This window comes from Manacus candei, unplaced genomic scaffold, assembly GCF_025592945.1.
Source record: "Manacus candei isolate 608988 ecotype Guabito, Panama unplaced genomic scaffold, ASM2559294v1 h1tg000181l, whole genome shotgun sequence".
Classification (NCBI taxonomy): Eukaryota; Metazoa; Chordata; class Aves; order Passeriformes; family Pipridae; genus Manacus; species Manacus candei.
The window spans coordinates 282,490-295,410 of record NW_026138229.1 but is presented as its reverse complement, the minus strand read 5'-3'; positions in this window follow the sequence as shown (position 1 = coordinate 295,410).

Below are 12,921 nucleotides of genomic sequence, written 5' to 3'. Positions count from 1 at the left end.
CAACTTGGGATAGTGGAAGGTGTCCCTGTCCATGTCAGGGAGTAGAACAAGATGAGCTTTAAGGTGCCTTCCAATCCAAACCAGTCTGGAATTCTATGATATTTATTGGTTATTGCAATGTGTGCATAAATGCACTCTTTATTTTATAAGTACCTTGTTAATATTTGTATAAATCTAACTTATCCTATTTAACTGTGAGGGGGACATATATTTGAATTTTTATGAATTATTGCCATAATTGAACTGATTATTAACTGATTTATACTTCATTAAAAGCAAGTCTTTTGCCCAAGAGATGTAAACTTCACAGCACTCTTAGAAACAAACATCTTTAAAAGATTATGATCTTCCAAACCTGTACTTTCATGTCTAAGAAAGATGTATTAAGACAAAAATTACATCAAAATATTTAAACATATTTAAACAGAATTACATATTCCTTCATCCTGGAGCTGGTGGCAGTTGCTCGTGGAAGGGCTGATCTTGAGAACATCTGAGTGGGATCAAATAGCATCACCAAGAAATCAAAAAAATTGTTGTAATAGCTGTTTTCTTTACAGGTAATACTTCATTAGGTGATCGTAGGATGGGGTCTGTGGGAAGACGATACCAATAGCTGTAATTCCAGGATGCATTTAGTAGTGGAGATTACATTAGCCTTGTAATGAAGTTCCATGCAGGTCAAACATAAATACCCACAAACTCCTGGTACTAGGAAATGGAAAGAAGATAAAGTGCCACAAATGATGGCTCTTTATTTCTCCAGGTTCTTTTAAAGTGCCAGTGTATAATTACTTTACAAGACATGGATTAAAAACAGATTCTGTTCCTGATGATTTTTTTATCTGCCAAAGAATTATGCCTGTTTTTTCTTCCTCTGTTTGCATAGATTATTTCCAGAGAAAACTTGTCTACTATCAACTACCCTAGAGGCATAAGAAATGCATGAGTGTAACTGTATTACAAATAGCAAGGTTGTTTTTGGTTTTGGTTTGGTTTTGGTTTTTTTTCCCCAGAAGATGATAGTTTAGGGCTGTATAGACACTTTTTCTGTGGTTTTGCTGAAGGTTGTAGAATATGGTCTGATTTCCCCAGGTCATCAAGATTTATAAAACGAAGGTTTCCCATTCTTTCCAACATCCCAAACTGCAAGACAAGTATGCAATTTTCCTTTTTTATTAAATATACTGGGTTTATTTATAGGAAGTCAGAGGAAAATTGTATACTGGCTAATGTCAGCTAGGCATTGTTGAAGTATTTGAAGGTTGATCAGGAAGGTTTCTTTTCTTGGGAAAATTCTGGCTACCTAAAGCAAACACATGAGCACCAAAATACTTTTTTCTCAGTTCAGCAATCTGGAATTTAACACTTTGCATGTTTGTTGGCTGCAAAGTGGCCTAGCACTATTAATTACTTCAGTAATTTTTCTTAGAGAAGTGCGTGTTTTATTTTTGAGGATATAAGATGTGTTCTATGCCAAAATTTCATTTGGGTGAAAATTATATTTTAATTAGAGGAAAATAGGTTTTTTCCCTCAGAAGAACTGGAGTTGGATTTAGGAAATTTAGAAATTGAAGAGTAATAAGAAGAATACAGTAAGTTATTGTACGCCAAGTTCACTTGTTCACTTGCTTGACTTTTCAATTTATATATATTCTACTCCTTCAAAAATAGAAAAGGGATAAAAACAACAGCCCTCAATTAAGGAAATAAATGTAAGGACTGTTAAAAGGTTTTAGTTTTGTAGTAGTTATTTTTCTATAATACAGATTTTAAAAAAATCAGCCCTAGTCATACCTAATAAGGTTTTAGAGTGACCAGAAGAGGATTTTATTGAATATACCAAAACAAAGTTTTCAGAGTGAATACTTCAGGCATGATAGATAGTACAGAAAGACCTGAAGGCTAGGACTGAAATTTATTCTTTCCCAGAGCAGTGAAGGATGTACAGATCAGATTTATGTGGTTGCTAAAGGAAGTTTTCTCCATGAATAAACACTCCTTTCAGCCAAATCCAATGAAATTACAAGAAAATGCACATGCTGCATTTTGGTGCCTCTTTTTTCCTTTTTTTTTTTTTTTTTCATTTTTTCTCCCCACTTTTTGAAGAGGTGAAGGTTAATTTTTATATCTGGTTTAGATTGGTTTCTTTTATATGAAGGTTTAGGATGTCTGTCCCTCCCTAGGGATACACATTCAATACAGATATAAGTGACATCATCCATTCTTGTTAGATATCCATCATCCATATCCATTAAAAGTGTGTTGTTCCTGCTGGATATTGCTTAATTACTGTGTTTCACCTAGACCCTTTGGAACAAACCAAGGGCTCATGCTAAAACAGTGAAGCTAATAAATCAGTTGTTTGATACATTGTCGATATTCCTCCCAAATTCCATGGAATCCTCTCAAGATTTTATGAAATAATAGGAAAATTTGATGACTAATATCACTGGTCTCTTTACAGCAGAGAATTCTCTTAACAGTTTGAGGATGAGGTGCTGCTAGTGCTCCGCTGGGTTGAGGAATCAGGTGAATTGGAGCATGGCTGTGTGCCAGGTTAACCTTGCTGAAGTGCATGTTGTTTCCTTTCAGCCTGAAACAAAAAGTTTAATTTTCATTTCACAAATCCTGAATGGAATTGAAATAGTCAAAATGAATTGTGAGAAGAGTTTGCAAAATGAAGAGGCTGCAGCAGGTCAGTGTTTTTTAATTGAGTATTATAGCCACTGACACTCAAATAGGAATTTGTTCAATAACCTGTTCTGTTTGTGCTGATTTGAACCTTGATGCCTATTTTCCTGGAGAACTTTCAGGATAAAAGGCTTTTTAAAGTATAATTTTCTCATTTGAAGCCAATTCACATTGAACAAAACACTGAGAAATCACTACAATAAAAACCTCTCCGTCTGTCCCTCCAAAAAGTGCTCTAATCACCCAGTTTTGAACTACATCCCTGTCTCTCCCTGCTCCCAGACAAATAAACTGCATATTTTTTCTGGATTCTATAGAAATATGGTACTTTTCACTGATTTTCACCTGAACTTTTCACTGATTAAAACCAATGAAAGCCTCATGCAGCAACAGGGGTTTGTATAAACTTGATTGAAAATTGGGGTCCAAGACAACACTGGTTGATTGAAACTGTTCTTTGCACAGGTGCCAACAAAAATAAAGTCATGAAATGGAAAAATATATGAAAAATGTGAAAGATATTAGTTGGAATTGCAACTTATGCCAAACAATGGTGAATGACAGGGAAGGAAGTCTGAGTTACAGGTTGAGACCAAAGACAGGGCAAGATTGAACTAAATGCCACAAGGAAGTAAGTTAAGAAACGGAACTGATCTAAAATATCATTTCCCTGTATACATCCATACATCTCTATATGCATCTCAATTGGTGTTTAAAAAGCAAGAACGACCAAGAGTACTCACAGTTCTCTTAAGGGAGAGAGACTTTCACAAAGTATGAGAAATTTCAATTAAATTAATCAGCAGTTAATAAGTACTGTCTAGAAGGTAGCACTCCCTCCATCTCCATATATCTTGAAATGCATTAAACAGAGATCCTCTATTCAGGTAATTTAATAATGAGATAAAACCCATAAAATCCATGGAAAACTGTAGAAGTGAAGCTCAAATTAGATTTTCTAGAGGTAACTATCCCCACTTTGCCCAAGAAAAAAAGCATGAAAAACCTCCATGGCTTAAAGCAGAGAATACAATCCCTCCCTGAATCAACCGTCAGGAACTGGTTTTAACCTTACATACCAACCAAAATCATAATGTGGAGTACTAGAAGAAACTGAAAAATGAAGAAATAATGTATTTGTATTTCAAAGTTTTTTTTGAGAGAGGTCCCAAAGACATTGGTGAAATTCGTAGTGGTGAAAAATTACCTGTCAAGAACATATTTTATGAGAGTTTAGCCAATGACTATGAAAACTGACAGCCAAAGAGTTGACTGTTTTAGTTGTCAGCAGACAGAATCCTTATCAAATTCACTCAATAAACACACACAGATTTTAATGTGAGAGAAATCACATTATATCTTGTGGACTAATGCCCAGTGAAGTGTCAGAGTACAGTACAGGTGCTGCTCTAAAGAGAAATTAAAATCAGAATTACTGCTTGACATGTACTCAACATTGGCTTGTGATAAAGAAAGACATTCAATATTATAAATTATTATTATTATTATTAAGTTTCTCTCATAAAACTTTCTAGCCAGATAAATTATGCTTTCACACCTTAATTCTTTGATGGATCATTGACCACTTGTCTTTTACAATGATAAAATATTTCTAGTGGCAAAATTTTAGATGACTGAATATGTTTAGACATTTTAACCTTATTTAAGCATTAATTTCTACGGTACTGGAGGATAATATACTTTTGCACCCATATAATCTTCACTGCTAGAAATTTAAACTCCCCAGGAGCTATTTTTATTTTTGTGGTGTGCAAGATAAATTACTACAATCAGATTAGCTAGAAACCAATTACATTATGCGTATGTATGAAAACAGTTGAAAATATCCAAATAAACACCCAAACATTTTCTTTTATTTTGTAGTTAAGATTCTGGAAGTGGCAGAAGAGAAGCTTTTTATTGAATATCATACAAGTAAAATGAGTTTCAGTGTCTGTCCTGTTTAAGGAATTACTAATTTTATTCTCCCTTTATTTTTACTTGTTTAACAGTTTTATATAGTTTTATATGGTCTCTGCAATAGAAAAATAACTTTAAAACTTTAAAATTTCTGAGAGTCCAACTTACATAATCCTCCAAATGGTGGTGTGAGTGAAAAAGGAAAATTTGCAACTCAATCCAAAACAATGTTTTAAATACCTGAAAAAGATTCATAAATATACTGGTTTTCTCAGAAGCGTGGTGGATGTTCCTCCCTTTTTAATGTCTTTCTGGGTAGGGGAGAGCATCTCTAAGAGGAAAAGTGGTCAGTTTTTGAATCTGTGTTTTAAAATCAGTTCTCAACACCTGTTTCCAGGCCCCAAAATTATGTTTTTGCCATGTTACTTTAATTTTGTCTCTTTCTGTGTGTGTTAGAGTTTATTTTTTAAATGCTTACCACAAGTTTAAAAATACTCAGCTAGATAGACTTTGAGTAAAAGCTTGTTCTTAAGTGTTGACTAATCAAACCCTGTATCTTTGATATGGAAATCCTCAAACTTAGAGGAAACATAGTTTAAGAAAAGATGATACAAATAATTTTCACACACAAAATTTTTTTTATGCCTTATTCTTTTCTGAATTTCTAAAAATCCTGTTCTCCATATATTATGGCAGCAAGCTTGGCATAATAATTTTGTACTATATTGAGAGAATATGTTATTATAGTACATATTATGGTTATTATATACATATTATAGTTATATTATTATAGTGCAAATATATATCTAACCTTTTAAATTCAGTATCTTTTAACTTTTGCCTTATTTAGCCTTATTGTGCCATTAGAATTTATTATTTTCAGCATAGAATTGGTTTTTGGTATAGATTTGTTAAAGAACTAAAAAATATTAAAACTGAGCACTCTTTTTAAGATGTTTTAAGAAATATCACAGTGTCATTCTGGAACTAATTTCTACTTTATAATTTCATTTAAAAATTCTGGAGGTGCTGGTGGTTTCCACTTTGGTTCCCCCTCTAGTCTCGGGAGGGGCAACGCAGACTTGAGACCCTTCTTTGCTGAAGACATCTAAATGCACTCTGTTCTATACTGATATGAAGGGCACTTAGTGTGTTTCATGGAACAGAAATTATTTCTGGATTTATTAGCCCAGGGGACCATAGCACAAGCCATCACTGTTCTTACTGACTTACTGGGAGGTGTGTTTCACACTGCAGATTAACTGAGGTATGCTCTAATTTTATTTCCCACTTAACAGAAACTTCTGGGTTTTTTGTAACTTCACTTCTCTGAATTTCCCACAAATCCACAAAACCAAGTCTTTGCTCTGCATGAAAAGAGAACAAATGCCAGAATGTGTCCAAGTTCTGTACAGAAAGAACTTCCCTGAAGAGGTTGGCCACTGACACACATACGTAAATTTCAAGGTGCTATCTTATGCTGTATAAATCATTCAGGGTACGGTGCTGGGTACTGAGTAATTAGTACAAAACTTAGGGGGTTTTCTTTGTTTTTAGTTTTTGTTTGTGTGTTTGTAGGGTTTTTTTGTTTTGCTTTGGTTTTTCTTTCTTTTTTTTTTTCTTCTATCAGTAGAAATTTATTTTAAGTCCATTGTTTGGCAATAATATCAAAATCTGGAATGTACTCCTTTCTAATAATCAGATGCAAACAGAGTTTTCTCACCTTATATTTAAAATTAATTGTATCCTTAAGGTACTGTGTGAACTTCTGACACATCCTCAAGGGATATTCAGGAATCCTCCAGTGGAATTCAGGAATCAGAAGTCATCTTGCTGCATTCAAACAGTGAACTGTGCTATTTTATCCTCTATAACAGCAAAGTGAAACAGAAAGCTGTTTTCATAATTTCTCACAGATTTGGGATCTAACACCTGGATTCAGTGCAGAGAGAGGGGTGTAGGCCAGCTCTTTAGTGTATGAGATTTGTCAGTGTACCTTGAGGTATAGTTAAAACTATCCTCTGGTAGGAATACCTGGGGAGAACTGGTGAACCTCCTGCCCTGGGGAGAGGGGAACACCTGAGCATGGTTTCTTCCCTCTTTGTTCAACATGTTTCTTCAACAAGAGGAGTAGATTAGCAAAATTCATCAATGCTGAATTTGTGGCAAAAGCCATGTATCCAACAAGGCATTATTTTGGCCAGAGGTTTGGAAGTAATTAAAATATATTCAACCTTTTATTTCTGTTAGTGGAATATATGCTACTTTTACATCTGTTCCTGAAGCAGCATCTATGGCACTGGCTTCTCTTAACTATGATAAATCCTGTAGTCCTTATGTTGTTTGATCACCAAGTCTAGGGAGAGTTTGTTTTTTTAAAGTTAGAACTATGGATAAAAATTGAGTTGTTCATTTAAGTTAAGCTTCTCTGCTTCACCCACGTCATGTTCTGAAAAAATTATTGTTACTCTTTGGTCTGTTGCTGTAGGTTTTATTTATTTTTTTTTGTTTGTTTGTTTGTTTACAGTGAAGTGTTTTGGTTTTTTCACAGTGAATTGAAAAGCACAGTCCTTCATATCATGTGTGCCTAGCTTTGTTCACATCTGGGAGTGATAGATGTATTGTATATAACAAGATCAAAACTTACAAGAAGAAAAGCAGGATGTTATTAAAAACCAAAACCCCACAAGACAGATAAAACCCTCTGAAAACTCTAGGATACTGGGAAGGGAGCAGGATGCTGCCAAATATCTGAAAATTGGTGAGATGGAAAAAGGAAAATATTTGGTCCTTAGTCAAGCTGATGTGTTTCTCACGTTCTATCACTACTGGCTGACATCAGGTAAGAAGACATGAGTGAACTATTGCATGTGGAAAATATAGCAGGTATGTACTTATTTTGCTTCAAATAAATGATACCAAGCCACTGGTCTTGAGACCAAGGGGCTGAGGGAATGCCAAACTGTCACAGGTATTTTTTCAGGGCAACCTTCTGTGGCCATGGGATGTGCGAAGTATGGAGTCTTCATGCTTGGGGATTTTGCTGGTAAAGGACTCTTAAGTGAATACTATGGAAAAATGGGCAGAGAAATGCAGAGGCAGATGATGGCTGTAACAAACTGATACAGCAAGAAATGTGCTCCATCAGACTAGTAGGTTTACTTCACCCTCTCCTCTTGATGTTCCCCTGCAATCACATTAACCTTGTGCTTCACCAGACCTGATTGCTGTTCATCGCTGGGAACATCAATTTGCCACAGAAACTCAGCTGCTGCAACTTCTTCCCATATTAGAGTAAAAACAGCTGCCTGTGGGAGTCATGTTCCTTTTATCTTTACAAATCAAGTAGAGTTTTCATCCAGCACCAATTTGATCCTGTTTCTTCAACCCTGTAATAGGACATTTGAACTGAGAGTACACAAGCTTTAGAACCGAAATGCTGCATGAGCCTTTCTCTACACCCTACAGACTGATCCGTAGGGAAGAAGGATTTTGCTGCTGTTTTTTTTTAAATATTACAGGGCATTATTTTTGGCAAAAGTATTCCCCTGCCATGAAACCCCATCTTTCATTGTTTTTAAAATTCAGAGATTTATAAGTCGTGTGTAAAAAACCTTGCCTATAGAGGAGTGCCTTAGGCAGGTAAGAAGTGTCACAGAAACTGCCCATACAGCAAAAAATTGCAAAGAAGTCTATGAAGGCAAGAAAAACGAATCCTGCATTACTAAAATATGCAGTATTTCCCTTGCTTCCCCACAGGGCAGTGCCATGTGCTGCCATTTGCATTTCCCCAGCAGTGAAACCACAGCCATGTAAAATTAACATGAGTGTACAGAGTATGTTTAAGAGACACAGTGACACGTACCTTGTGGTGACTTGGCATCCAGCATTTTGCTTGGAATTGATAGAGATGTACAGAGCTTACTGGGGGGGGGAGGGGGGGATGTGCATGGCATCTGTAAATAAATGAGCAAGTCTCCACAGTCCAGCAGGCTTTGGACAGGTCTGGAGCTGTCATTCACTGCAGGACACTCAGACTAGTAGGTAAAACATGAATCCAATATGTCCCCTGTGGCAGGACCTGGTGAGTCATGTTTGCTTGGGAATGGGACTGTTCAGTCTATTCTGAGAGTCTCCAAAATCTTTCCACCAGCCCCTGTAGAGCTTCCCTTTGCTGTTGTGGTTTTGGCACAGAGTGGAGCACACAGTTCTTGTTCATTTGCCTTAAGCTGTTAAGTTCATAACTACCTACTCTGTAATCTCCTAGAATTGTGTACATCCATATCTTAAAATTTTTTATGTCCTACAAACAAAATATTCAATTAAATATTTAGTTTGACAAAGCATTAAGATGGCACAAAGCATTAACACTATAAATCTCTATATTCTTACCTGTCCTAGTGTGCTATTTTTAACAGTCAGATTCCTACCCACATGGTGAATTTTTTGTTGTTATCCCACAATATTGTGCACAGATCTGTGTATTCTGTGATATTCAGCTGGTTGTTGCAATGAAGCAGATAAAAGCCCCTTCCAGGTTGTGAAATGTATTACCTGTTTTGCCAGGTCTCGCACTAAAATAATATGACCATCAGCTGTTTCAAAACAGTTGAAGACTCTCTTTTTTTTTTTTTTTTTCAAAATAAACAACATTTTTTTAAGGAATGTCTAGTAGATAGACAGCTCTAGGTTGTAGCAGTAGCTATGAGATAGGGCCTTGAGCAACCTGATCTAGAGGAAGGTGTCCCTGCCATTGGCAGGATGATGGAACTGGATGAGCTTTAAGGCCCCTTCCAACCCAAATTGTTCTTTGGTTCTATAGCCAGTGTGTTGAATATATAGCAGGGTAATAACTTTAATGCAGTAACTAATTCATGCAGATTTTTTCTGGTGGCTTTGAGCATATACTTAAAAGAAAGATGGAAGCTTTCAGTAAAACTCTGTGTGTGGCCGGTAAATCCTGAAGACTTTTGTGGATACATGTTTTCCATGATGCTTATTCATGTTCTCAGGCCTATTCTTACTTTCTGCTGTAGCTGAAGAAAGACTTATTCTTGACAGAGTTCATACAATTATAGAATCATAGAGTTGTTTGGGTTGGAAGGGGCCTTAAAGATATCTATATCCACTGCCTGCCATGGGCAGGGACACCTTCCACTATCCCGGGTTGCTCTAAGACTGGTCCAGCCTGGCCTTGGACACTTCCAGGGATGGGGCAGCCACAGCTTCCCTGGGCAACCTGTGCCAGAGCCTCACTACCCTCACAGGGAAGAATTTCTTTCTAATATCTGATCTAAACCTACTCTCTGTCAGTGTGAAGCCATTCCCCCTTGTCCTGTCACTCCAGGCCCTTGTAAATAGTTTCTCTTCATCATTCCAATTTTTGCCTGAAAAAGGTGTGAACTGTGATTGTGAGGGAGAAATCACTGGATTTTTATAATATTTTGTACTTGGACAAAAGCTGGTTCTTCAAAGGTATGGTAGGGAGGAGGGCAGCCGTGAATTCATTCAATGTTTGTGGAGGTAAGTTCTGGTTGTACTACTTTCCGTTTGGATGCGAAGGCTTCTCAGATAATGAACATTAGTATTACTTATGTTCTGCATTAGATATTTTACTCTAAGATCAGAAGAGTATAACCTTCCAAAAAAACGTTTCTTAAAACTTAGAGTCATAAGACAGCACAAAAATTGAGATACATAGTTATAACAGTAAAAGCATATTTCAAAGGGACACTCCACCTCCACAACTAAATGGGAGAAATTACCTGTTTTGAAGTAGAAGCTGAACACTTTGTAGGTTGTGCTTAGTAACAAAAGAACAAAGAAATTGCAAGGAGGCCTCTTACTGTGAGGTAAATCCCTCAGTTAGGCAAGCTATCACTCAATACCTCACCTGAGTCATTAGCAGTTCCAAGTATCACTGTAATAATTAGAAATATGTATGTGCTAAAGCTGAAAAGCATTGCATTAAAGCAGATGACATCCTCTGATGGTACCATTTTTAAGGAAGGTAACTCAGACACTTGCATCATATCTTGGACACCATTAAGAATACTACAATAATGCAGTATTCAGAGTTGAGGTTTCTCATCTGTTTTGATTTAGTGCTTAATGAAAGTCTCTATATTTTAACTATCTGGTAATCTTATTCACTAATCTAATAAAAATAGACCATGAAGTTGGTAATGCAAAATATTTAGAACTGCTTTTTTTTTAATGTTCAAATATAATGTGTCCAATTTTTTGTTTCTACCAGGTAGTTAAGATGGGCAAAGGGCCAGGCTTTAAAGAGTTGATTTGCCTAATATGTGGTACTTCCTTCTAACTAAAGCAAGGACTTCTCATTTTTACTTCCAGTTACTTCTACAAGAAATACTCACTGAACATTTACCAAGTCTTTTCACAATGAAAAGAACTTGAAAGAAAAAAAATCTGTCTGTGCTATCCGTTCCTTAGAAGTGTAGCTCTTATGTATCTTTTGAAGTCTTGCAAGACTGTTCTTCATAAATGCCTTAAGAATTTTTTGAGCACCAAAACCATACAGGATTAGGAATTCAAATATGGTATTAATTATGAAAATCTATTCACACATGCTGGGCTAATCCTATTCAGCCCTCTCACAAGCATATACTATGGCGGGCACAAGAGAAGACTGGCAGAAGTTCCAAAGGTGGCGAGAAGTGTACGAAAGATGACAGAGACACGTGGACACTTGCTGATGCCTTAAAACCTCGCCATTCCAGACAAAACAAAGTTTACTAAAGGAGAGTTATAGAATTGTTAATGCACAGTTTGAAAAGCTTTGTACCCCTGTTTTATCGAATTATAATACGTTTATTCCCTCATATGCTATTCCTTTTTTCTGATAGGCTAGAATTTACTGCATTGCAGTATTCCCTTATTTGGTATTGTTCGTCCCCTAAATGCCTTTATTTGGGCATTTCTCCTCCCCTATACCCTAATAAGGTCAGAGCCCCTCCTACCCTTTCCATATATGGTGTATCTCCACCCTGAGTTCTGGAACCTTCCCAATCCTACCCTATATAAGTGAGTCCCTGAGAAGAATAAAGCATGATAGCTCGGAGCAGCCTTCTACTTTGCTCAAACCCCTTTGTGCTGTCGCGTGATCCTTTCCCCATTTCGGACTGTGGCACATACCGCTTGAAAAGGTGAAGAATGAATAACATGCTTACAGCAAATTAATACTAACTAGCTGCATGGATATACTTTGCTATTTTCCACTGGACAAATATCTACACAGTCATTTGGCCTTTACAAAGCAAAAACTGTGGAAGAGAATGTTGGAAATGGCTACAGGAAGCAGACATTCTGTGATGAAGAGGAATGAATGCTTCATTTGACTATTTTGCCTCTTTACAAGAAGAGTTACTATCAGATGAACACAAAATGAACCTGTTGCAATCTGAAGATCTCCAAGATAGGCAGAGGTGAACTTCTATAACTCATTTTTTATTCAGAAAGCCCTTGGACTGCTTGATATCCAAGGCTGGTAAATTTCCTAGTCATCATGGCCAGGCTTCACAAACGAAGATTTGGGAAAGGCTCTATCCACATTTGTTACAGGCACGCTGGTGGCTAAAAAGCCCAGTACGAGTTAGACATGTCTGATTGCAAAAGGCACAGCAGAAAGACTCCTTAGGTGGTATATTCTGCAAGACACGATTCTTTCTGTGTTGTCTTTTCTCCTCAAGAGTGATCCTGTGTGCTTTCTCAAAGGAAGCAGCAGCGTTATAGACGGTGTGTCTCCAGACCTCCCAATCTGAGGCCAGAGTAGACCAGTTATGGTGATCAATATGGCCAAGGCTGAGATGTTGTTTCAGGGAGTCCTTGTATCTTTTCTTTGGGGCTCCTCTCATGTGGCAACCGGTGGCAAGTTCACATAAAGCAAGATCTTAGGGAGGTGGTGGTCCTTCATCCTGGAGACGTGCCCTGCCCAATGCAACTGTGTTCTCAGCAACATGGCCTCAATACTTGTAACCGCTGCTTGTTCTAGAACAGATGTATTGGTCACATAATCTGACCAGTGGATGTTTAGGATTGTACGGAGACAGCGTTGATGGAAGCGTTCTAGGAGTTGCAGGTGGTGGCGGTAGATGACCCATGATTCAGATCCATATAAGAGAGTAGAGAGCACAATGGCTCTGTAAACACTGATCTTTGTACTTTTCTTCAGGTGTTTATTACACCAAACTCTTTTATGGAGTTTTCTGAAAGCTCTGTATGCCTTTGCTAACCTGTTGTCTATCTCTCTGTCAATCTTACTGTCCGAGGAGATGAGGCTACCTA